This window comes from Marmota flaviventris, chromosome 13, assembly GCF_047511675.1.
Source record: "Marmota flaviventris isolate mMarFla1 chromosome 13, mMarFla1.hap1, whole genome shotgun sequence".
Taxonomy (NCBI): Eukaryota; Metazoa; Chordata; class Mammalia; order Rodentia; family Sciuridae; genus Marmota; species Marmota flaviventris.
This window is the reverse complement of record NC_092510.1, coordinates 2,204,900-2,227,519: the sequence shown is the minus strand read 5'-3', so window position 1 is coordinate 2,227,519 and position 22,620 is coordinate 2,204,900. Positions and strand designations below refer to the sequence as shown.

The 22,620-nt window shown below is 50.4% G+C and overlaps 1 pseudogene; it reads right to left on the bottom strand.

Annotated features, from left to right (window-relative positions):
* Positions 1–4,960: 4,960 nt before the first annotated feature.
* On the bottom strand, positions 4,961–22,345 carry LOC114080051 (ruvB-like 1; annotated as a pseudogene).
* Positions 22,346–22,620: the final 275 nt, after the last annotated feature.

Sequence of the window (22,620 nt, the reverse complement as noted above, 5' to 3'; positions counted from 1 at the left end):
CCTTGCCACAAATTCATAGTGGTAACTCTGTTCTGATATAAATCTTTGCCCAAAAGAATCAATAAATTAAAAAATATAGAGTGGTGTGGATACAACCATCAGGTTCTACTTTTAAGAATTCTGTTCCAGAGTATCTACCAGGTTGTACCTGAACCCTTCCATCACAAGATTCCAAGCACCTCCCTGGGAGGACCACTCCCATTCTAGTAAATGCCAGTAACTCTTAAGGCATCAATCAGAATGTCTCTTACCTTCTAGGCTAATGTGGGAACTGGCCAGACAGATGACAAATGCCACTCCAGATAAGTCCTGTGAATGGGCATTCATAGCCATTCTATGAGTCTGAACCTGCTGGCATATGGACCACACTTAGAGAACCTCTGCTCTAGCAGACTTCAATATTTAGGAGACTGGGATGGTTTTAGAACAGGTAGTATTTAGGAGACTGGGATGGTTTTAGAACAGGTAGTGGAAGAACATGACTCACAAGCCCACTGCTTTACAAATAGGGGACGTTGTTGAAATAAGACACATACCACCACCACCACCAACAACAACAACAACAACATAAAGCCCTCATATTGGTTTTTAGGGAAATAATGGGGAAACAATATTACAGGTCATTTTTAACTACTGACATCGCATTTTTAAAATTTTTATTACCTAAGGCTTTATAAATATCTCAATCTCTCTCTCTCTCTCTCAATCTCTCTCAAACTCTCTCCCATCCTCCTCCTCCTAATCCTCCCTCCCTCTCTCAGTCGCTCCCTTCCTCTCTTTCTCTCCATGCTCATTCACAATATAAGAGGGGGTGGAGAAAAGGAGGTCAAGAGGAAGGCCAAGAGGAGTCCCATCACCTATGCTTATATGAGACAAGACACTGGGAACTGGGAAGGGGCACTGACAGCTACAGAGATCTAGGGGGTGACCGAAGGAAAGCAGAGCCAGGGACAGGTAATAAACTGACCTCAGGTGGCCCTAGAGAACCCCTATTTTGTTGATTTTGTTTGGTTCTGGGAGGCTCCACCATGGACCCCCAGATGCAGCCTTTTTAAATTTTTGTTTAGAGACAGGATCTCGCTGGGTTGCTTAGGGCCTTGCTGAGGCTGGCCTCAAACTCATGATCCTCCTGCCTCAGCCTCCTCAGCATCCTCAGCCTCTGGAATTATAGGTGTATGCCACTGCTCCTGGCTGGACAATGATATCGTAAATATGAGGCCAAAAACACAAAAGAAAAAGCAGATAAACTGCAATTCTTTGTTTTTTGTATGTGTATGTGATGCTGTATGTGGAACCCAGGGCCTTGGGCATGCTGGGCAAGTACTCTACCACTGAACTACATACACCTCCAGCACAATCAACTGGAGCTTTAAATCAAAATTCAAAACTCATTTATGTCAAGGACCCTGTTCAAATACTGAAAAGACTACTCAAAGAAAAAAAAATACTCACAAATCACACACGTGGAAAAGGTCTAGTATCCACAATATATAAAGAGCTCTTACAATTCAATAATAAAAAGATAACATAATAAAAAAGGGCCAAGGATACAAACAGATATTTCTACAAAGATATACAAATAGCCAGTAAAACACAAAAAATGTAGTCTCGCTGGCCCTTGGCAAATGCAAATCAAGTGAGAGGCCACCACACACCTACCAGGACATCTGTGGTGGATAGTAACAGATGTCAAGTGGCACATGGAAAAACCAAGACCCTCAGACATTCCTGGTAGGAGTGTGGCAATAAAGCCATCCTACTGGCAGTTCCTTGGAAGGTCAGAGGTGCTGTGTGACCCAGCAGCCCCACCCCTCCACACAGATCCAAAAGAAAGAAACTGCAGTCCCCACATGTCTGCGGCAGCGTCACTCCCACAGCCAAACCCCCCGATGGGCTTGGGCTGATGAGTGCACAGATCCATGAGCTGGTGAAGGACCCATGCAGTGGGTGTTCCTCAGCCACAGGGGATTCAAGGGCTTGGAGGACAGGGGTGAAGCCTGTCAGTCACACCCCACACACAGCCACAGAAGGCTAAGGGACAGAAAGCAGCCTTCCACTGCCTGAGGTCGGGGTGATGGATGGGACGCAGCAGCACAGGGGCTGTGGATAGCTGATGGGGACAGGGGTGGCATTCTAAAACCGACTATGGTGGCAGTTTTGCGATTTTGTGGACATACTAAGCACTACTGGAGTTTTCCAGGGTGCAAGAGCTGCATCTCCAGTGGGATGTTCAAGCCCCACCTGGGATCAGGCCACAGGCTCCCACTGGGACCAGGCCACACCACTGCCTATGGCCTGATGCCTATGGCCTGTAGCTGGTCTGGCACAGGAGGTGCTGGGCTACCTCCTTAGCCCCACACATAAGGAAATGAGAAGGCCAAGGCTGCCATCCAGACTCACCACCTAAGACTTTTTAAAAAGACTGGATGCTGCAGAGGCCCGTGCCTGTCATCTCAGCAGCTTGGGAGGCTGAGGCAGGAGGATTGTAGCCTCAGTAAAAGCAAGGTGGTAAATAAGCAGCTCAGTGAGACTCTGTCTCTAAATGCATTGGGTAAGGGTGGGCCTTGAAGTCAGGTGCTGCTGGGGTGGACACTTGCTGGCTCTGGCCTGGGCAGGTCCCCGAGTCAGGACAGCCCCACGGGGTTCTCAGCACATTAAGACGTTGCACTGCCCCCCCTAGGGCACACGTGGAATCCAGGAGAAGAAGCTCTCAGCCAACACTGTCCCTACTCGCCCTGTCCCTTATGAGCCCTGGGGTCAGACATGGGTCTGCGGGGCAGGGAGCTGGAAATTCCCCTTGGGAGCAGCCTGTGGGCAGCAGGTCAGGAGTTGCCCACAGTGTGCCTATGTCCCAGATACTCTTCAGTCCACGCCTGAACCCCAACTTGCCCAGAGGCCCGGCTCCTGGCCCAGTCCAGCCTTGGACACAGCCCAATCTGCCTCTGGGCTGCACACTCCCTGGACACCAGGTCACAGCCCCTGCTCCTGGGCTTGGGGAGTAGCAACCACGTCCCTCAGTGCTGCTCCACCACAACCCTGGGACTAGGCACCAGAGTCTTGTTTTGGAGACCACGTGGCCCCATCCCCACAGGCAGGTTCTCGGGTCAGAGCCACCTTGCCATGGAGCTTTCTTTGGGGCTCAGGGTGGACAGAGCAGCACCCTCTGAAGATACCTGCTGGCCAGGCCAGGGACCCTGGGGGTGCTGTGAGCAGGGATCCCTGCAGGGGGTGCCATGTATCCATGTGGAGCCCTCAGCCAGCCAGGTGGGACCCAGTGAGGGGACCCAGTGAGGGGACCCAGCGAAGGGACCCAGTGAAGGGGACCCAGTGAGGGGACTCCTGCAGTGTCAGGTGGTGGCTACAGTGCCTCCAGACTCCAATGCTACCCAAGGTGCCCTGAGCTCTCCCAGCAGCTGGCCGGACTGACACCAGCTACCCTCAAGGCTGCGAGAGGCCCTTTCACCCTAATGTTGTCCAATCACTGTCAGGGGACTTGGGGAGACCACACAATGCTGCCCATGAGCCTGGGTCACTTGCTCAAATCCCAAGGGCAAGGGAACAGTCAGTGGCAGAGACCCTTAGGTAGCCTTGTGCTGTGGTCCACTAGCTCCTGAGACGGGGTTTCTCCATCAAGAGCCACTGAATTTTCCACTGTCTGTCACTCAGTAGCAAGTCTGGGCAAATGGGGGTTCACTTCTGGCTCTAGCCATCCTGAGTCACTTGGACCACAGGGTTATTTTCTAATTCCTATCCCAACATGCATTCTCAGGGATTCATCCCCATGGCCCTCAGCTGCTGGGGTGGAAGAGGCCCTCCTGCCACCTGTGCTGAGCAGGCCCAGGCCCAGCTCCTGTTGAACCAGGAAGACAGAAAACCCCGAGGGCATGACCTGCCCACTGCAGCCACTGGGCCTGAGGGAAGGCAAGGAGGCCTCCAGTGCAGAGGCCCAGGGAGGAATGTCCCCCAGCTGTGGCGCAGATAGCAGGACCACTGTGCTAAAGATGTGTTGAAGCCATTCTGCACCCCTGTCCCCATGGCCTTGAGCAGCTATACTCAATGGCAGGCTGATGCCAGGCAGGGGTCAGAGGCCCCACTGTGCCTCCAGGAAGGTCTTACTCTCCTTACTGGTTTTGTTCCTGGAGAGACCTGCGTTCTCAGTATTTAGAGCAGCTCAACTCACAGTAGCCAAGCTACAGAACCAGCCTAGGTGCCCCTCAGCAGATGGATGGATAAAGAAACTGTGGTCCCTATACACAGTGGAATATTACTGAGCCATAAAGAGGAATGAAATGATGGCATTTGAAGGTCAATGGATGGAGTTGGAGAGGATCGTGCTGAGTAAGTAAGCCAATTCCAAAAACCAAAGGCTGAGTGTCCTCTCTGACATGCAGAGGCTGACTAACAATAGGGGAGAAGAGAATAGAATTTCTTTAGATGAGACAAAGGGAAGGGAGGGGAGGGACTGGGAGAGACAGGGGAATGAATGGATGTCACTTTCCCATGTTCACGTAGGAACACAACCAGGGACACCCCACAGCAAGGCCAGACACAGGAATGAAAATCACACCCCTTGTAGGTGATATGGCAGGATGCATGCTGCTGTCATGGGGAGCTAAGAAGAACAAATTTAGAGACAAACCTGTGTCCCCACCTACGCCAAGGGACAAGGTGCAATGTCATTCAGTGTCCTCATTAAAGATGAATGGGCTCTGCTGGCCTCTGGGAGCCAGTGTGAGGGAGCTGACATTCAGGTCACCAGAGTGGCCCCACCTCCTCAGGCCTTTGCTCCCCACAGGAATGTTGAGTCTCAGAGGACCGTGGAGACCCTGCCCATCAGGGACAGGGCAGCTGCAGCCTTCAGTCACCCTGCTGTCTCCTCCCAGGTGTCCCTTCATCCCATCCTGACTTGTGATGTCATAGGTGGGGACAGACCCCGGGGAAAAAGGACAGCTGGCAGCACCTACCTGATAACACAGTGGCCTTGGTTGGAGGCAAAAATTATGATGAGGGTGATGGAAGATTCCAGAGCTCGGTGCAGGGAGGTGAAGCCCTCAATATCCAGCATGTACACCTCGTACATGAATAGCATACTGGGGACCAGCTCAGACACACCCTGGTTGATGTACTTGTTGATCTCGCCCTGGAAAAGATCCCAGCCAGTGGGGGAAATGTCATCTGCTCTCTTCTCCACACCTCAATTCCTTCCAGACCCAACCCTGCAGCCTGGTTCTCCTACTGGCTCTCTGACAGCAGGCTGGGTACTGGACCCATTCCAGGTTTGGTGTCATCATTTGAAAACAAGAATCATTCCAGGTGTGGTGGCACATGCCTATAACCCCAGCAGCCTGGAATGTTGAGGCAGGAGGATCGCAAATTGGAGGCCAGCCTCAGCAACTTAGTAAGGCCCTGAGCAACTCAGTTGAGACCCTGTCTGAATAAAATACAGAATAGGGCTGGGGACGGGGCTCAGGGGTCAAAAGCCCCCGAGTTGAATCCCTATACCCTCATCTAAAAAAAAGAAAACAGGCATCATCACACCAAAATGCCACAAAAAGCCTTTTGTGGAGCTGTGTGGGGTGCAGTGTCCAGGAGCCACCCCATAGAGCCCTGAGCCTGATGTGAAGACAACCCACTTGGGAGCCCCAGGGAGATGTATTTTCATATGCAGATTCTCCTCTGCTGCACTGGCAGTCAAGGAGCCCTTTTTGGGGCCCTGCATGACAATTCTCAGGTTAATGAACTTTCCATCAAGTGCAGTTAGAATCCTCTCTGCCAGGAAACCTGAGCAAGGAGGGTCAGAGCCAGCTCAGCCTCAGCCCCCCAGACCCACCAGCCCCTGCAGATTGGCAGACCTGCCTCAGGTCCCAGCCCTCACCTTCCAAACCAGAAACCCCTGTCATCAGGATGGAGCTGTTCCCAAAGAACCGGGATCTGAGGCCTGTCCTCTCCCAGAACCATGATGCAGGGCTGTCAAAACCAAGTTCAGAGACAGATCTGCTCTTGGCCACTCATGGAGGAAGCTTAGGCTGCTGCAAGGCCTCAAGGCAACAGTGGATTCATGTTGAACTTAAGTTTTCAGGGAGTAAAGTGGTAATGGGCCCGAGAAGAACATAAAATTGGGGAAGAGCCAGGCACAGTGACACACGCCTGTCATCCTAGGAGCCGGGGAGGCTGAGACAGGAGGATCATAAGTTGGAGGCCATCCTCAGCAACCTAGCAAGGGCCTAAGAAACTCAGCCAGGCCTTGTCTCTAAATAAAAAGTAAAAATGCTGGGACGGGGCTTAGTGGTCGAGAGCCTCTGAGTTCAATCACTGACATCAAAAAAATTAAAAAAAATAAGTCCACAAAGGAGCAAGGGAGACCCACTGCCTGGTGTCAAAGTCGGCACCTTTCTGGGACCTCAAAGGAAGCAGATGCTGACCTCAGCGGGTCCAGAGCACACAGTTTAGCCACAACTGTGGGGAGCTTCTAAAGGGAGTGAAGACTCAAGCCGCGCGGTGGGGGAGTTCTCAGAGCTGGGAGCACGTCAGAGGCAGGGCCTCAACTTGGCTCCAGGCTCAGGCTTCACCATGCATCTTCCCTGTGATCTTTGGCTTCATCAACTGGTCCATCATGGACAGGATGTCTTATCTCCCCTGTAGGAGAGAGGACTTTCTAGGGCCCATTGTCCTGCCTCCTGCGGGTCCCTGATGTCACTCAACTTGGAAGCCTGAGGTGGACAGGCCCAGAACAGCTCCCCTGGGAAGGATTAGGGGCTCCTGAACTCAGAGGGATCCCCTCAAGGTTTCCCCTGACCTGCAAGAATCAAGCAGAGTCATGCATGGTGGCACGTGTCTTTAAAAATCCTGGCAATTTGGGAGGCTGAGACAGAAGGATCACAAGTTGGAGGCCAGCTTCAGAAACTTAGTGAGGTCCTGAGCAACTCAGCAAGACCCTGTCTCTAAATATAATATGAAAAGGGCTGCAGATGGGGCTCCATGGGTAAGCATCCTGGGGTTTAAGCTTCAGTACAAAAAAAATAAAATAAAATAAACCCTCCAGCCAGGTAGGAAGAAACTCCAATCCCAAGAGTCTCTGGCCTCTCCTGGGCAAAGTTCTGTGGGACAAAAAGCAAAACCAGATTCCCAGCAGAAAGCCCATTCCTGGTGGGGAGGAGGAGACCACCTTCAGGATGAAGATCAAACATGACTCTCTGTCGAGCGGGGCCCAGAGTAGCGCCAGCTGGGAGCCGGAGGACTCAGGGCTCGGGCTCTGCAGAGGCCGGGGCCTCTGTGAGGCTGTCTGAAGCCCTGTGAAGGCTCCCGCCAGGAACCCCCAGCCCAAGGTGGAGAGCAGCTCCCAGCAGGCTGGCAGGCGGCCAGGGGCAGACAATGCCCAGAGATCAGCTGTGACAGCATCTGGACATTGGGACAGGGGACGAAGCTCATGTCATGCTCATTGCTGAGCATCCCAGAGGGCCTCCAGGAGGACAGCACGGCCCTGACCACTGGTTCCCAGGGCCTTGGGAATGTGCTGGACCACAAGGCCTGTCCCTGGTGCCTGGTGTGTGCCACGTCCAGGTCATGCAAAGTCCCATTCTAGATGACCTCCTTCTTCTTGTGCACGTCGCCCTTGGGCAGGGCATTTCCTCCTTGGCCTCCAGGGTGAACTCCATGGCCAAGGAGTCACACCCGCCTGCCTCTGCCAGCAGACCATGGGGCACCAGGACCACATAGAGCTCAGTGACAGAAAGGTCTCTGCTGCCCACCGAGGACCCCCAATGGCGCCCTCCACCTGCGCCCCATGGCCTGGTGCCACACTGGGCTCCCAGACCCGCCCGGCCAACACCTGAGACTTTCTGGAAGATTCTCTCCTCTTTCTTTTCACTCCTGATAAAGAAGCATCCAGGGGACTCACTGGAGCCTAGAGCCTGGGCTCTTCTAGGTGGTGATTTATGGGTGACACGAGGCCTTAGGCTCATCCATGAACCAGGGAGATGCAGCCACCGTGGGACGCAGCAGCAGATAGAGGAGGAGGCACCTGGTGCAGTCCCCAGGCTCAGGACTCAGGGAGGGACACCAGGGAGATAAAGGAAGATGGAAGATGCCGCCTAGTGCAGCGGGAAGGGACGAAGGCTGTCTGGTCCCTGTCCCCCACAGGGTTTGGGTCTTGAACACTCTGCCTGCTGAAGTTACCAGGAGAGGAAGACCGAGAAAAGCCAAGGTGACTTAGGTAAAGGGACAGCTGCTGAACTTCCCCCACCCACCTCCGCTGAGCAATGTGACTCCCTGGTCACCAGGTCTCCCTCTGGCAGACCCTCAGGCATGGCACTGTCCCCCAGGAGCATACCTTCACAGCCCCGCTGTTGGCCTCCATGTAGATGATGTCCCTGGCCTCAACTCGCTTCTTCTGCAGACTTTGAAAAATGCTGGGGTTCAGCTAAAACCAAACCAACCCAGACAAAAGGGGACTCAGACAACCATGATGCACGTTACAGTTCCTTCTGACCCTGAGGGAAGGCACCTTTCTGTAAGAGACCTGAGGGGCCAGGCACAGGGGTGCACACCTGTCATCCCAGGGACTCAGGAGGCTGAGGCAGGAGGATCACCAAGTTGGAGGCCTGCCTCAGCAACTTAGCAAGGGGACACTGTCTCTCAAAACAATACAAAGCAAAATAAAAAGGGCAGGCTTCTGACTCCCTGCTTAAGCACTACAGATTCAGTTCATAGGACTAAACATAAGAGAGAGAGAGATAGACAGACACCTGAGGTAGCCAGCCACCACAGGAGTGGATGGGTATGAAGGTTTGTGGCAGGGCGCAAGAGCCTGGACTGGGGGCTTAGCACACCAGGAGGTGAACCTGAGAGTGACTGAGTCTGCCTGCAGGAGACAAGAGAACGTCACTATTACTCTTCCTTGCCTTGCCTTCTGGGGTTGCAAAGTGGTAGGAGCATTCTCACAGGGACCCACCTGCCTTTAGAGGGGACATGTGTCCATGGCCATGCCCCACAGCATGCCCCAGGATCACCACTGCAGCTCCAGTCCCTGGGTTAGGGACACCAGAGCTTCCTGCTTAGCCACCTGAGGCTGCATTTGACGTGGCCCATGATTCCGGCTCTCTGGGCCTCGGTCTCCTCCTCTATGTGACAGCACCCAGAAGCACCCACGGAGGAGTCCAGCTCAGAAGGGAAATATAATTTGGAATCCCCCCAAACTGTCTGGGTCAGGAGGCTGAGGAAGGAGGATCACCAAGTTGGAGGCCAGTCTAGACCACATAGCTAGTCCCTGGGGCTGGGGCACAGCTCAGTGGCAGAGCGCTGGTTCACTATGGCCACAGCTCTGGGTTTGAACCCCAGGACCAGAAGAAAGCAAATTCTAGCACCTTCCATACCCGGGCTGTGCACACAAATCTTGGGGTGATGGTGCTCGACAGGGCCTTGCTCTTCCCTAGGGGTGTGCACTGGGCAAGGACAGCAGCCTCTGCAGGACCCAGATGGCAGACAGGTCCTGAGGCTGAACTTCCAGAGCAGCTGCTACAGACGGCCACTCTGTGGAAACACACCTGAGCTCTGTCCCAGACAGAGTCTAGAGTCAAGGGGGGGGGGGGGGCGGCAGGGGACACAACATGGACTAACACCAAGTGCAGGGCTCCCTCGGCAGGAGGGGGCCCCCAAAAGGCCAATCCAGAAACAAAGTCGGTATGTGGTGGCCAAAGGCCAGTGGGAGGGACAGCAGGTGGCCATTCATGGGAATGAGGTCCCTTGGAAGGTCATGACAATGTTCTAGAATTAAGATGTGGAGAGTAAACTATGTCATGCATCAAAATCCTGTGGGCCACACACATTAAAATGGGTGGATCATGTTCACAACTGCACCCCAACAGAGCTGCCAGGAGCTCACCAGGGCCCAGCCTCTCTGGCCTCCTTGGGACACTGTGCAAACAGGACCAGGGCTGGGGAGTCCCCAGGCCAAGATTTGTAAGCCTCCTTCAAACTCAGACACTTCACAACTCCACACAACGCACCTGAGGTCCTTCTGTCCCAATATCTCATCCATGTGGGAAAGCTGCCCAGAAGGACTTGGGTTTGGGGGGGGGCTGGGGGTACCAGGGATTGGACTCAGGGGCCCTCCACCTCAAAGCCCCATCCCCAGCCATGTTTGGCATTTTATTTAGAGTCAGGGTCTCACTGAGTTGCTTAGGGCTTCACTTTGGCTGAGGTTGGCTATGAACTCATGATCCTCCTAACTCAGCCTCCCGAGCTGCTGAGATCAGAGGTGGGTACCACTTTTGTTTTGGAAGACAATTTTCCTCTTCTCTGTTAGGCTCTTTTCTTCAAGAAGCTGGACAAAGCAGACCGATGGATGGCTCAAATTTTCAATGTGTTCCTCTGTCCTCTCTCCTACAGAGAAGAGGACAATTTTTCTCTTTTCCTCAGGCACTTTTATACGGTTGATTTTCCAGATGAAGTGGACCAAGTTGTCATTCCTGAGAAGGGGCCACCTTCTCAGAACCTCATTAATCCAGGGTGGACAGGATGTGGTGAGGGATGAGAGAGAGAGAGAGAGAGAGAGAGAGAGAGAGAGAGAGAGAGAGAGAGGTTTGCAGAGCCAAGCTCCTGAGATAAAGGCCCCATTAGGAAACAGAAAAATAGCCGTTGGAAGAAGTGACATTTTCATGATCTCCATAAAGCAGTGACTGAGAAACCACCTCAGAGAATCAAATAACCATCAAATTATAAAAGGGGGAAAGATGGAAATATTCTATGGTGGATGGAGAGTGGTCTAGAGAAGAGAAACTGAGTCTCAGAGAGCTCAGAGGACTCGCAGGGGTCACCCAGCACCAGAGGACTCGCAGTCACCTGCCCCTCAGCCAGCACTGGATGCAGGATGACTGTGGAGCCTCTTTCTGAGCCTGAGGACTTGATCTGGAAAACAGGGGAAATGAGATTTATGGCACCTGTGCACACGGGCACACAGCTGTGTGGAACCAAAGGTAAAATATCTCCCCAAGCCCGTAGCAGGGGACCTAGCTATGCAGTAGGGGACAGGTACAGAGCTAGTGTGAGTCAATCATAACAACAGTGGATGAGTAAAAACATTATGAAAAAGAAAGAAAAAAGAAAACAAAATTATGTCCACTTTGACTTTTTGGGGAGGTGAGGGGGCAGTATTGGGAATTGAACCCAGGGGTGACTTACACCTGAGCCCCGTCCCCATCCCCATTTTTAATTTTATTTAGAGACAGGCTCTTCCTGAGCTGCTCAGGGCCTTGGCTAAGTTGATGAGGCTGGCCTCAACCTGTGATCCTACTGACTCAACATCCTGAGTGGCTGGGATGACAGGAGTGCTCCACTGTGCCTGGCTGGCCAATGGTCATCATGTGGGGGATGAGATGACAGAAGCAATTTCTTGACTTAACCACACAACTCCCAGGAGCAATGAGAAAAGAAAGAACTACCTCATAAAGGGAACTATGTCCAAGCCCTCTACAAGGTGTCCCTTTATACACAGTGTTATTCTGAGTGTCCCATATGGCATCAACAGTGCAGAAGCCAAGGAAAGAGGGACACAGTGGTCACACCACCTGCCCAGTGCCACAGTGACAAGGGCAGGGCTCAGGATGAACTCCCCTTGAGCAGCTTGGTGCCCTTGGCTGTCTTGAGCCCTATGATCACATGACCGATGGTCTTGCCATAGCCGCCCATGGGGTTCTCGGTCTCACATGGCATGAGCTCGGTCACCCCCCCCCATAGACCTCCTTGGCCTCCTTTATCTGCACCCCTGGGAGTGGTGGCCCATGGGGACACGGTGAGAAGTGGGAACATCCTTCTCTCCACATCCATCTCCTCCCCACCAACACCCTTCTTACCTCAAACTGCCACAGCACAAGAACTGACAAGTCACCTTACAGTACAACATGGAGACACCATCATGGGTGGAGAGCAACACTTCAGGGAGTGGTGGCCCATGCCTGTCATCCCAGCTCGGGAGGTCAAGGCAGGAGGATGGTGAGCTGGAGGCCAGCCTCAGCAACCCAGTGAGTCCCTGATCAACTCAGTGAGACCCTGTCTCCAAATAAATTCAAAACAGGGCTGGGAGGTGGCTCTGTAGTTAGGTGCCCCGGGTTCAATCCCTGGTGCCCCTCCTCAAAAAAAAAAAAAAAAAAAAAAAAAAAAAAAAACAGAAGAAGAGATGAGGCTTGTTTCTCTCCTGAAAAATGGGAAGGCCACAGAGGACTTCTGCTGGCAGGTGGCCATCGGGCTCTCTGTGAGCTGATATAGAAATGTCTCAAAGGCAGAGACACATGGCCACAGGATCAGACACTCAGGCCCCTTCCCACTGTTCAAGGGGGGGGGGAGCATTATCTTATCACACCATCCCTTGCCTTCTCTTCTCCAGAAACCCAACCAGGACAAGGACACTCAAGACTGGAAGCTAAGGGCCAGCTCTCTTCTGCCTGGGATCCACCTGACAGCCTATAAATGGGCCTTTTGGAAAACACCCAAAAGAGAAGCCACATTCTGTGTTTGATGAACCAAATTCCCAGCTCCTGAACCCCAAGACAAACTTCCCAAGCAAAGCCCAGAGCAGCTGCACACACCTCGAGTCCCAGCAGCTCTGGAGGCTGAGTCTGGAGGATCATGGGTTAGAGGCCAGCCTCCACAACACTGAGGCCATGAGCAACTCAGAGATACTCTGTCTCTAAATAAAATGCAAAATAGGGCTGGGGATGGGGCTCAGGGGTCGAGGGCCCCTGGGTTCAATCCCTGGTACAAAAAAAAAAAAAAAAAAGAAATTTCCCAGACAACATGAAGATATCAGAAATCTCTGTCAAGCTTGGAAAATTCTGGGCTTTTAAGCCTACTTTGATTTTTTTTTTAATAGAACCTTTTCTGTTCTGCAAAGGGGAAATTTCTCCAAATGGAATGCCTGTCCATACTCACTGTCAGGGGACAGTGATATGAAATTTTTCCAGGAGGGGAAGAAAGGCATCCCCATCTCTCAGCCACTCATATTTGTCTAGAAGTTTCTCGGTGGTGACAAGTAGACAGGGGAAGGCCCAGTGGACCATGGGCCCAGCTGGTGGCCAGGAGAGGGGCTGCAGGCACTGTCTCAGGCCACGACAGCACAAAGAACACAGGTTTCATCTGCTGGCTTGGGTTTCTAAGTCCCTGACAGGGACCTTTATCACGTCAATGGAGTGGCACAGAGCGGACAGATGATCCTCTCTCCTTCCCTCTACAGCTTCGCAGGAAGTCAAAGGTGCAGGGACAGAAGGCTCCTGTCTGAGGGGAGACCATGGCTTGCCCTTTCATTCTGTGGCAGGATCTAGAAGTTTCTCTTCACCTGCTACCATCAAAAGCCTTGCTGTGTCCCCCACCCCCCACCCCAGGGGCGACTCCCATCAAATGTGCCTGGTGACCTCTACTTTTTCAAATTTTAAAGCATTTCAGTTCCCACTGAGCCATTGAAACACAAGCAACTGTGTGAAGAGCAGTTTTATCAGGTTTTTGTCTCACAAAAATGGGGTTTTTAAATTTTTTTTAAGTTGTAGATAGACACAATTCCTTTATTTTTTATTTTTTATTTTATTTTATGTGGTGCTGAGGATGGAATCCAGGGCCCCACACTTGCTAGGTGGGTCTCTACCACTGAGCCCCTGCCCCAGCCCAGAAAATTGGTGTTTTTAAAATTTAAGTTCTTAAAAATATTAATATTCAGGTATTTGAAAGGTTGTGATATCTTACTGGTCACATTTTTTGGGGGGTTCTTTTTGGTACCAGGAATGGAATTAAGGGGCTCTCAACCCCTGAGCCCTATCCCCAGGCCCTTTTATATTTTATTTAAAGACAATGTCTCACTGAGTTGCTCAGGGTCTGGCTAAGTTGCTGAGGCTGGCCTCCAACTTGCTATCCTCCTGCCTCAGCCTCCTGAGCTGTTGGAATATGGTTCATATGTTTAATTAATGAGTTAAATAAAATCACTGGCACATGTTTAATTAAGGAAAAGTAAGACAGGCACCGCAGCACACATCTGTAGCCATAGTTACTCAGCATACTGAGGCAAGAGGATGGTTTGAACCCAGGAGTTTCAGGACTGCCTGGGAAACATAGTGAGACCCTGAAAAATAGGAAATACAAAGGGAAAAGAAAACGAGAAATGAAGAAAAAACAATAGAGAGAAAATTTTTAAACGTAAAACCCAGGTGTGGTTGTGCACATGCATATTCCCAGTACTTCAGGATGCTGAGGCAGGAGGATCGAGATTTGGAGGCCAGCCTCGGCAACTTGGCAAGACCCTGTCTCTACATAAAATATAAAAAGGGCTGGAGACGAAACTCAGGAGTGAAGTGCCCCTGGGTTCAATCCATGGTAGCAAAAAATAAAAATAAGAAGCCTAAGTTCAATGAGACACAAAGCTTAGCTTCTGAACACAGTTCAGAATTATAACTCTTCAGTTCAGCATTAGTGTCACAGAGGGGCTGGGGGTGGCTCAGTGCCCATGTTCCTGAGAGAGAGAGAGAGAGAGAGAGAGAGAGAGAGAGAGAGACCCATAGTTGAGTGCTTACGTTGACCTGCTGGGGAAGATCAAGAGGCAGAGCCAGTCCCTCAAAGAGGCACTGCAGGAAGACACAGTGCCAGCCACCAGGAAATCAGATGGCTGTGGGGGGTGAAACAGGGTCCCATGATATCTCCCCACTTCCAAACGCTGCACCCTCCCATTGCATTTTCTTTCCTTCAGCATTAAGTCAAAAGCTCCCCAAGTAGATTTCTTAATCTTTTTATTTATTTATTATTTATTTGGGTACCAGGGATGGACAGGGGCCCTCAACCACCGAGCCCTGTCCCCAGCCCTTTTTATATTTTAGTTAGAGACAAGAGTCTCACTGAGTTGCTCAGGGCCTCACTAAGTTGCTGAGGCTGGCCTCCAACTTGTGATCCTCCTACCTCAGCCTCCCAAGCTGCTGGGATGGCTGACTGCTCTTGCCTGTCTTGTCAACAGCACCAAAAGAACACGAGCAGTCCAATCAACACATCACAGAAGCATTTTTAAGATGAAAGGATTCAAAGCACCGGAGAAACAACAGCCATCTGTCACTCCAATGTGACACTCACCGATAGACCTGCGAAAGTTCTCCATCAGTACCTCTGTCTTCTTGATCTCCATGGAGTAAACTTTGCTCCCCACCATGGGACAGAAATGCACCTTACTTCCAAGCTCCAGAGCAATTGCCAGGGCCAGGGCTGGCTACAAAGGCAAGAAAGGAAAGGTTTTCTTTTTATAGTCTTGAAAACATAATTCAAAGCCATCTATAAAAAATTTATTCAAGAGGCTGAACATGGTGTCGCACACTTGTGATCACTAAGACTCAGGAGGCTGAGGCAGGAGGATGGCAAGGTGGAGGCCATTCTCAGCCACTTAGCAAGGCTCTGAGCAACTCAGTGAGACCCTGTCTCTAAATAAAATATAAAAGAGTTGGGGATGGGGCTCAGTGGTTAAGCACCCCTGAGTTCAATCCCTGGGTTCAAAAAAAAACACCATGAACAAATCAGAAAGGATTTATTACATTACCTTCATTTTATGTTAAAAAGCCAGCAAATAGTGGATAATATGTGAGGCCAAATCTAGAAGCAGTGTGTTGGTCTGCAAGCACCCCCTGACCATGCCCTGAGATCAACTATAAATTGATGCTCAGTAACCTAACTTCGGTTGGCAGATGCTAAAGAGAACCAGGTGGAACAGACATCTTGTCAAATACCAAGTTATGGAAAGCAAATGCTCTCACGTGGGCCCAGGACTGGGAAACGCCATGGCCTCTGAGTGCCTTTTCATCGTCCCTCATCTCTGAAATGAGAATGAGGTCAGACCCCAGGTGTGCAGGCCACACAGAGCCTCCTGAGTTTCTGAGGGCCTCACTAAGTTTCTGAGGCTGGCCCCCAAATTTTGATCCTCCTGCCTCAGCCTCCCAAGCTGCTGGGACAAGGCCAACTGGAGCTGCTGCTTCAAAGATGGCCCAGGGAAGGCTCCTCTTAGATTTTCTTTTCAATGCCAACCTGGGGGACGATCAGCGATCACTGTGGGGCAAAATCCACTAGCTCATGGGTCAGAGGTTGGTTCTAGTTCTGATATTCTCACTGTTTTCCAGTGTGGTCTTGAGCACACAATAGTGCTAATGTTGGATGGCATCATCTGGCGAACTAAAATACTGTTTAGATTACAAGGAGCCAACAAGCTGCCCACAGGATGGTTTGGTTGTGACCACGTAGTCTTAGATGTGCCTTTAAACTTGGCTTTTTTGTGGGGGATTGAACCCAGGGGCCTTTGACCCATGAGACCCATCCCCAGCCCTATTGGGTATTTCATTTAGAGACATGGTCTCCCTGAGTCGCTGAGGGCCTCACTTTTGCTGAGGCTGGCCTCGAACTCGCTATCCTCCTGCCTCGGCCTCCCAAGCCAACCAATGGGATTAAAGGCATGTGCCACTGTGCCCGGCTCTTGCCATTTTTTGAACCCTAGGGACTTTCGTGTAGAAATCCAACTATTTGGCTTCTTTTGAGAAACAGGTTTGGACCCAGTGGCCCTATTTTAGTGACAGGGCACCACATTTTGGGGCTTAGCCAGTCACTTTGCTTGCCTTGCTTCCCAAATGCTTAGGCACCAGAGTTGGCAAGCCCAAAGCATGTGTTCTAATAGAAAAGGGAAAATGCCTAGAACAAAACACAGAGGGATGCGATTCCAACACCACGAGGCCCAGGGGAGGCCACAGGAAGCTCTGCCTACCTGTTTTATTTTGCTGGTTCTGGAAATGGAACCCAGAGCCTTGTATGTGCCAGGCAGCTGCTCCACCACTGAGCCCCAGTCCCAGCATTTTTTTATTTAAAGACAGGGTCTCACTGAGCTTCTGAGGCTGGACTCCACCTTGAGATCCTCCTGCTTCAGCCTCCCGAGTTGCTGGGTTTACAGGTGTGAGCCACTGTGCCTGGTTTTCATGTCCACCTTCTACCCAGAATGTCCCTTCCCTGTTCTTTCACAGCCCCCAACTCCCAATTCTCAGTTTCCAGTGTCAAAACAGTGACCACGTCCCACTGAACAGCATCTCTGCCTCCCTGCACCTAATACTGAAGGGGTGATCATTACCCTTCCATTCAAATAGGATCAATACTTGGTAGAGAATGGCTCTATGTCTGTCCAGATTTCTCCAATTAAAAGCTCAAGGAAGGGGCTGGGCTGGGGCTGGGGCTCAGTTGTGGAGCACTCGCCTAGCATGTGCGTGGCCCTGGGTTTCATCCTCAGTGACACATAATAGTAAATAAATAAAACAAAGGTATTGTGTCCAACCACAACTAAAAAAATATGATATTATTTACAAAAACTCATGGGAAAAAGGCACATATACCTACCCTTTCCTATGGAGCTCTATAGTTCTCACTGATCTTTCCATAGCCTGTCATCTTGAAAATCTAACTTGTATTTTTAAAATATTTTTAAAATATTTAATTTTTTTTTAAAAAAAGGATTTCTCAGTCTTTCCTCTGATTTTGGGGACAGCCTTGCAGTGCAGGTTGCCTGGCAGCATCGTTGGCCTCTAACACTAGATGCCACGAGTCCCCCCACCATGTTTTGAAACCACAAGAGATGACTCTCTAGATACTGGCAAATATCTCCTGGGGGACAAAACCGGCCCAGGTTGAAAATCACTGCAGAGCTAATCTCACCTAGCTGGACTTCCAGAAAGAGCACACAGAGAACAGGAACAGCCCACAGCTCAAGAGTTCAGAGCTGGCGACTGTCCACATGAACAACACCAAACAGTGAGACTCAGAAAGCCCTGTGAACATCAAGAAAGGGAAATCAGGGGAGGGGGCCCTATCCAAAAGTACCTCCAAAACATCCAGAAAGAAAGGTTCCAACCCTGGAAATCAGACTTCTTAAGAGCAACACTGGAAGACAAAAAGTACCAAATAACACTGAGAGAAACAGCACTGAAGGAAAGAGCTATCATGCTGGTGCTGTGGCGCAGGCCTGTCATCCCAGGGGCTCTGGAGGCTGAGGCACGAGGATCACGAGTTGGAGGCCAGCCTCAGCAAAAGCGAAGCCCTAAGCAACTAAGTGAGACCCTGTCTCTAAATAAAATGCAAAAAGTAATGAGGATGGGGCTCAGGAGTCAAGAGCTCCTGGGTTCAATTCTTGGGGTTCAATTCTTGGTAACCCCCCCAAAAAAAATGGAAGACGACTTGGACAAGCTAATATTCCTGTAAGTGCACACTGTATGGCATTCCAAACTCAAAAAACTTCCCCCAGACACAGGACTTCTTCATCCACCATCAGTCACCAACACAACACACCCTGGCAACTCTACATGTACAACTTCATAATTAGAATTCAAGCTTTTATTTCACAGCTGATTGTGTTTCTGCTTCTGAAAGGTCAGGAGCCTGCCCCAGGCCTCCCAACTGATCCATCAATACCCACCAAGATGCAGCCAAGAACTTTATGTTGTTTATTTTTGAACAGGGTCACATTAAGTCACTAAGAGCCTGGTGAAACTGCTGAGGCAGGCCTCCAACATGTGATCCTCCTGTCTCAGCCTCCAGAATCACTGAGATAACAGGCAGGGGCCACCACTGCTGGTAAGAGCCCACTTCTTTACATACAAGAGTGCAGGCTCCTACTCTCCTATGCCAAAAGGCCCTTCCAGAGAACAAGCCATGCCCAGACCAGGAGCTCTGGTAAGCCTGAGGATCTGGTGGATCCCCTTGCAGATCCCAACAAGCTCCACCATGTGTCCTCTTTTATCCCCTGGAAAGCCCGACACTGAAGGGGAATTATCAAACCCTCTGCCAAATTCCAGCATTTAAAATTAGTCAGCAGTTTGAAGCTCAGCACTCAACTGAGCCATTTTTTGCCATCAGGAGACTTCCTGTTTCTCTGCCCAGAAAACACTAGAAGCCCCTTAAAGATCAAAAGTGCATTTTTGTTATTTGTCAATCATGCATAGCCAAAATAGTGGTGGGCAAAGTTCGCATTCGAAAAAATACTGGCTGACTCATTTTTCCCCCTCCAATAATGTGCCACAGAAGTTTTTTTGATAATTTAATTGTGAATGGACATAATATCTTTGTTTTATTTTTTTTAATATTTATTTTTTTAGTTGTAGTTGGACACAATACCTTTATTTCACTTATATTTTTATGTGGTGCTGAGGATCGAACCCAGGGCCCCGCACGTGTGAGGTGAGCACTCTACCACTGAGCCACAGCCACAGCCACAGCCCATCACAAATTTTTATGAGGCCCTGGACCAACAGAAATGGATTTTCAGTCGGTCATGGTGGTGCACGCCTATAATCCTACCGCTCAGGAGGCTGAGGCAAGAGGATCACGAGTTGGAGGCCAGCCCCAGCAACTTAGCAAGGCCCTCAGCAACTTTAGCGAGACCCTGGCTCTAAATAAAATACAAAAAAATGGATGTGGCTCAGTGGCTGAGTGCCCCCAAGTTCCATCACTGGTTAAAAAGAAGAAGAAAAAAAAAAAAAAAAGAAAAGAAAAAGAGATGCATTTCCCAAGCAAAGGACACTTGAAAGAGTTCAAGGACCATCCCAGCGACCAGACCCCTTGGAGGACTTTCCCCTCTCTCTGGCCAGGATGATTTTCATTCTAGAAGTATGAGTTTGAGATCAGATTCCTTTCTTAAACACACATGTGACCCATGTGGCTAAGCAAAGACTAGTTAAGACGTAAATTCCATTTGGCTTCAACGTGAGGATCATCCTCTTGGGCAGCACCAATCAATGAGAACTCAAGGACCTTTCCAGTTCCCAGGGGTTCTGCCCACAGCATGGCTCTACTATGTTGCCACATGCCTGCAGCACAGAGGGGAGAAATGGTCACTATTGTGTTTCAGTGGGGAAAAAAATGCAGTCTCTGGTCCAAACGATTCACAGACTCGTCCAACCAACACTGAGCGCCAGCACCCTCCATACAGTGCTCTGGATGCCCCATCAGTGGAGGTGAGAGAGAAAAGTCTGCTGGGCACAGTGGCCCACACCTGTGATCCCAGGGACTCGGGAGGCTGAGGCAGGAGGATCTCAGTTCAAAACCAGCTTCAGCCAAAGTGAGGCCCTGAGCAACTCAGAGAGACCTTGTCTCTAAATAAAATGCAAAATAGGGCTGGGGAGGGGCTCAGGGGTCGAGGGCTCCCCAAGTTCAATCTCTGGCACTCCCCACCCCCAAAAAAGAGACATAGACAAGAAACCAGGGGCTTTTCTTTGGCCCTTTCTGTTAATAGGAGGCTCTGAGGCCACAGTCACAAGCTCATATAAATTGCAGGTTTCTGTAGCTGCTCAGCCTTCAGGGAGACCATGGGACATGACTCTAGAGTCCTGCTGCTTAGAGGCAGTGGAGTGCAAACCCCCAGCTGTCATTACTAAACTGGGTAGTCAATGGATGGGCCATTTTTTTCTGCAAATAATAATAATAATAATAATAATAATAATAATAATAATAATAATAATAATAATACCATAAGTGCTGGGACTTGGTACAGTTGCCACTTAACAAAAGTTGACCTGACTGGAAAAAGGATGCTTGGTCAGGACACGGTGGTGCAGGCCTGTAATCCCAGGGCACCTGGAGGCTGAGGCAGGAGGACTGCAAGATGGAGGCCAGCCTCAGCAGCTCAAACAGACCCTTTCTGGAATAAACACAAAACAGGCTGCATTGCGGATCCCGGGCAGAGCTCCTGGGTCAACTCCCGGCACCAAAGGGACATTGAGTCTTGGCGAATGCCAGGACGGTCCCCGTGCCCCCACACCCCCCACCAACCAAACCCAGCCCCTGCCCACCGCCTCTCTCGCGCGTTCTCCTGGCCCACGAGCCCCGAGGCCAGCTGCTTGGCCAGGGTGCTCTCGTGGAGCCCCAGCCCCTTCCCGAGGCTGTGCGGCACCTTTGTGGTGCTCTCCATCTCCTGGATCTTCAAGGTGCCAGCCTGGAGCCCAACCCGAGCAGGAGTCACTACCCTGTGCCCGCCCAGGGGGTTACCAAGCGGCTGTTAATAGGGCAGCTTGCAAGAGCCCACCTCTGTCCGCGCCCCATTGGAGGATACTGGAAAACCTCCACTCTCCATTGGCTCAGGCATGTGCTCATCACAGCTACCAGTAGAGCTCCGCTCACACACTTCCTGCTGTGTCTCTGGGTTGGCTTCCCTGGCAACAGTAATTCCCGCTCGCTCTGTGGGTGTTAGCACAGAAGGAAGGAGCCCCGAGTTTTGCTCCCTAGCTGAGGAGCTGAGCCCAGGGGGTGGGTGGCACCAAGGAGCGTTTTTCTGCTTGTTAGTTTGGTGATAGGGATTGAAACCAGGGGCTCTAAATCACTGAGCCCCAGCCCCAGCCAATTTTTGTATTTTATTTAGAGACAAGGTCTCACTAAGTATCTTAGCACCTTGCTAAGTTGCTGAGGCTGGCCTCCAACTTGCGATCCTCCTGCCTCAGCCTCCAAAGCCACTGGTATTAGAGGTGTGTGCCACCATGCCTGGCACCTACTCAGAATCTTAATAAATGAGTGAGAATTTATCAGAAGCAAATGGCACTGCACCATTTTGCAGATGAAGAAAATGCATCCAGAGGAAAACAGAACTTTCAGCGATAAGTGAGCTCACATGGGGTTGAAGGCATGCCTGAGATCCAGTCCAGCTGTGGGTTTTGCTGGCCCCCATGTGATTTCTTTGTCCTCTCTAGTCTGGCTTTTAACTCTAATTATTTTATTCTGATCATTGACATCATTATTGAGTTGATGTTTGCTTCTTTCCCTCTACTGCTTTACATTATGAAGGTGGACAACACATATTTACCATTTTAATTTTAATTTTAATTTTGGAACATGGTACATAGTCTACAAACCAGCTTCTAGATAAGACTTCTTATGAATTCAAAGAAGGTTCTAGAAAACACACCCCCTGCGCACACACACACACACACACACACACACACTGTTGAATCCATGCTCTTTATTTTTATACTATGGATTGAACCCAGGGGCACTTTACCACTGAGCACCATCCCCACTCCTTTTTATTTATTTATTTATTTATCTATTTATTTATTTATTTATTTATTTACAGACAAGGTCTCACTGAGTTGCTTAGGGACTCAATAAGTTCCTGAGGCTGGCCTCCAGTTTGCAATCCTCCTGCCTCAGCCTTCCAAGTCACTGGAATGATGGGCATATGCCACTGTACCTGGCTTCAATTAAATTTTTATCCACTAATAGGTTCTAAAAAGCCAGACCAATGCAATGAAACATACACAAGTAATCCTATGGAAAACTACCTTCCAGAACCATGCACTGGACACTCCATCTCCGCCATCTCTCAGTTTCTCACTCCCATCAACTTTCATCTTAAGTCTTTCCACCTCTCTTCTCTCCAGCCCAAGACTGAGGCCCTCAGTCACTTGGTTCCCAACTCTTCTACTCCCTGCCTGTCTTTACCTCTGTCCCATCTGACCTTTGAACCCTGAAGCCCAGGGTCAAGCCTGCTTTTCCTTCTGTATTGCTGCTCAGGAGGAGAAAGTCACCAAGGTTTCCTGAGGAACCCTTGTGTCATCATAGCCTCTGACCTCAGCTGAACACTCACAGCTGTAC